Here is a 4,022-nt window from a genome sequence, read left to right as displayed (position 1 = left end):
CCACCCCCCCTATCCCACCCCTCTAGGTGGTCACAAAGCACCGAGCTGATCCCCCTGTGCTATGCAGCTGCTTCCCACTAGCTATCTATTTTACATTTGGTAGTGTATATATGTCCATGCCACCCTCTCACTTCATCCCAGCTTACCCTTTTCCTTCCCCGTGTCCTCAAGTCCATTCTCTACATCTGAGTCTTTATTCCTGTCCTGCCCCTAGGTTCTTCAGAACCATTTTTTTTCTTAGATTCCATATATAAGTGTTAGCATACGGTATTTTTCTCTTTCTGACTTCACTCTGTATGATAGGCTCTAGGTCCATCCACCTCGCTACAAATAACTCAATTTCATTTCTTTTTATGGCTGAGTAATATTCCATTGTATATATGTGCCACATCTTCTTTATCCATTCATCTGTCAATGGACACTAGGTTGCTTCCATGTCCTGGCTATTGTAAATACAGCTGCAATGAACATTGTGGTACATGACTCTTTTTGAATTTTGGTTTTCCCAGGGTATATGCCCAGTAGTGGGATTGCTGGGTCATATGGTAGTTCTATTTTTAGGTTTATAAGGAACCTCTATACTGTTCTCCATAATGGCTATATCAATTTACATTCCCACCAACAGTACAAGAGGGTTCCCTTTTCTCCACACTCTCTCCAGCATTTATTGTTTGTAGATTGTTTTGAAGACAGGCATTATGACCGGTGTCAGGTGATACCTCATTGTAGTTTTGATTTGCATTGCTCTATTGATTAGTGATGTTGAGCATCCTTTCATGTGTTTGTTGGCAATCTGTATATCTTCTCTTGAAAAATGTCTATTTAGGTCTTCTGCCCATTTTTGGATTGGGTTGTTTGTTTTTTTGATATTAAGCTGTGTGAGCTGCCTGTATATTTGGGGGATTAATTCTTTGTCAGTTGGTTCATTTGCAAATATTTTCTCCCATCCGAGGGTTGTCTTTTCATCTTGTTTATGGTTTCCTTTGCAGTGCAATAGCTTTTAAGTTTCATTAGGTCCCATTTGTTTATTTTGGTTTTTATTTCCATTTCTCTAGGAGGTGGGTCAAAAAGGATCTTGCTGTGATGTATGTCATAGAGTGTTCTGCCTATGTTTTCCTCAAAGAGTTTTATAGTGTCTGGGCTTACATTTAGGTCTTGAATCCATTTTGAGTTTATTTTTGTGTATGGTGTTAAGGAGTATTCTAATTTCATTCTTTTATATGTAGCTGTCCAGTTTTCCCAGCACCAATTATTGAAGAGGCTGTCTTTTCTCCATTGTATATTCTTGCCTCCTTTATCAAAGATAAGGTGACCATATGTGTGTGGGTTTATCTGTACGTTTTCTATCTGGTTCCATTGATCTATATTTCTGTTTTTGTGCCAGTACCATACTGCCTTGATTACTGTAGCTTTGTAGCATAGTCTGAAGTCAGGGAGCCTGATTCCTCCAGTTCCATTTTCCTTTCTCAAGATCACATTGGATATTCAGGGTCTTTTGTGTTTCCATACAAATTGTGAAATTTTTTGTTCTAGTTCTGTGAAAAATGCCATTGGTAGTTTGATGGGGAGTGCATTGACTCTGTAGATTGCTTTGGGTAGTAGAGTCATTTTCACAGTGTTGATGCTTCCAATCCAAGAACATGGTATATCTCTCCATCTATTTGTATCATCTTTAATTTCTTTCATCAGTGTCTTATAGCTTTCTGCATACAGGTCTTTTGTCTCCTTAGGTAGGTTTATTCCTAGATATTTTATTCTTTTTGTTGAAATGGTAAATGGGACTGCTTCCTTAATTTCTCTTTCAGATTTTTCATCATTAGTGTATAGGAATGCAAGAGATTTCTGTGCATTAATTTTATATCCTGCTACTTAACCAAATTCATTGATTAGCTCTAGTAGTTTTCTGGTAGCATCTTTGGGATTCTCTGTGTATAATATCATGTCATCTGCAAACAGTAACAGCTTTACTTCTTCTTCTCTGATTTGGATTCCTTTTATTTCTTTTTCTTCTCTGATTGCTATGGCTAAAACTTCCAAAATTGTATTGAATAATAGTGGTGAGAGTGGGCAACCATGTCTTGTTTCTGATCTTTTTGGAAATGGTTTCAGTTTTTCACCATTGAGAACAATGTTGGCTGTGGGTTGTCGTATATGACCTCTATCATGTTCAGGTAAGTTCCCTCTATGCCTACTCTCTGGAGAGTTTTTATCATAAATGGGTGTTGAATTTTGTCAAAAGTCTTTTCTGCATCTACTAGGGTGACCATATGGTTTTTCTTCTTCAATTTGTTAATATGGTTAATCACATTGATTGATTTGTTTATATTGAAGAATCCTTGCATTCCTGGGATAAACCCCACTTGTTCATGGTGTATGGTCCTTTTAATGTGCTGTTGGAATCTGTTTGCTAGTATTTTGTTGAGGATTTTTGCATCTATGTTCATCAGTGATATTGGTCTGTAATTTTCTTTTTTGGTGACATCTTTGTCTGGTTTTGGTATCAGGGTGATGGTGGCCTCATGGAATGATTTTGGGAGTGTTCCTCCCTCTGCTATATTTTGGAAGAGTTTGAGAAGGATAGGTGTTAGCTCTTCTCTAAATGTTTGATAGAATTTGCCTGTGAAGCCATCTGGTCCTGGGCTTTTGTTTGTTGGAAGAGTTTTATTCACAGTTTCAATTTCAGTGCTTGTGATTAGTCTGTTTATATTTTCTGTTTCTTCCTGGTTCAGTCTCGGGAGGTTGTGCTTTTCTAAGAATTTGTCCATTTATTCCAGGTTGTTCATTTTATTGGCATATAGTTGCTTGTAGTAATCTCTCATGATCCTTTGTATTTCTGCAGTGTCAGTTGTTACTTCTCCTTTTTCATTTCTAATTCTATGATTTGAGTCTTCTCCCTTTTTTTCTTGATGAGTCTGGCTAGTGGTTTATCAATTTTGTTTATCTTCTCAAAGAACCACCTTTTAGTTTTATTGATCTTAGCTATTGTTTCCTTCATTTCTTTTTTATTTATTTCTGATCTCATCTTTATGATTTCTTTCCTTCTGCTAACTTTGGAGTTTTTTTGTTCTTCTTTCCCTAATTGCTTTAGGTGTAAGGTTAGGTTGTTTATTTGAGGTGTTTCTTGTTTCTTGAGGTAGGATTGTATTGCTATAAACTTCCCTCTTAGAACTGCTTTTGCTGCATCCCATAGGTTTTGGGTCGTCGTGTTTTCAGTGTCATTTGTTTCTAGGTATTTTTTATTTTCTCCTTGATTTCTTCAGTGATCTCTTGGTTATTTAGTACTGTATTGTTAACCCTCCATGTGTTAGTATTTTTTGCAGATTTTTTCCTGTAATTGATATCTAGTCTCATAGCATTGTGGTCAGAAAAGATGCTTGATATGATTTCAATTTTCCTAAATTTACCAAGGCTTGATTTGTGACCCAAGATATGATCTATCCTGGAGAATGTTCCATGAGCATGTGAGAAAAAAGTGTATTCTGTTGTTTTTGGATGGAATATCCTATAAATGTCAGTTAAGTCCATCTTGTTTAATGTATCATTTAAAGCTTGTGTTTCCTTATTTATTTTCATTTTGGATGATCTGTCCATTGGTGAAAGTGGGATGTTAAAGTCCCCTGCTATGATTGGGTTACTGTCGATTTCTGCTTTTATGGCTGTTAGCATTTGCCTTATGTATTCAGGTGTTCCTATGTTAGGTGCATAAATATTTACAATTGTTATATCTTCTTCTTGGATTGATCCCTTGATCATTAGGTAGTTTCCTTCTTTGTCTCTTGTAATACTCTTTATTGTAAAATCTATTTTGTCTGATATGAGAATTGCCAGTCCAGCTTTCTTTTGATTTCCATTTGCATGGAATATCTTTTTCCATCCCCTCACTTTCAGTCTGTATGTGTCCGTAGGTCTGAAGTGGGTCTCTTGTAGACAGCATGTATACGGGTCTTGTTTTCATATCCATTCAGCCAGTCTATGTCTTTTGGTTGGAGCATTTAATCCATTTACATTTAAGGTAGTTATTG

This window comes from Lipotes vexillifer, unplaced genomic scaffold, assembly GCF_000442215.2.
Source record: "Lipotes vexillifer unplaced genomic scaffold, Lipotes_vexillifer_v1.1 scaffold488, whole genome shotgun sequence".
Lineage (NCBI taxonomy): Eukaryota > Metazoa > Chordata > Mammalia > Artiodactyla > Lipotidae > Lipotes > Lipotes vexillifer.
This window is presented reverse-complemented; position numbering follows the sequence as displayed.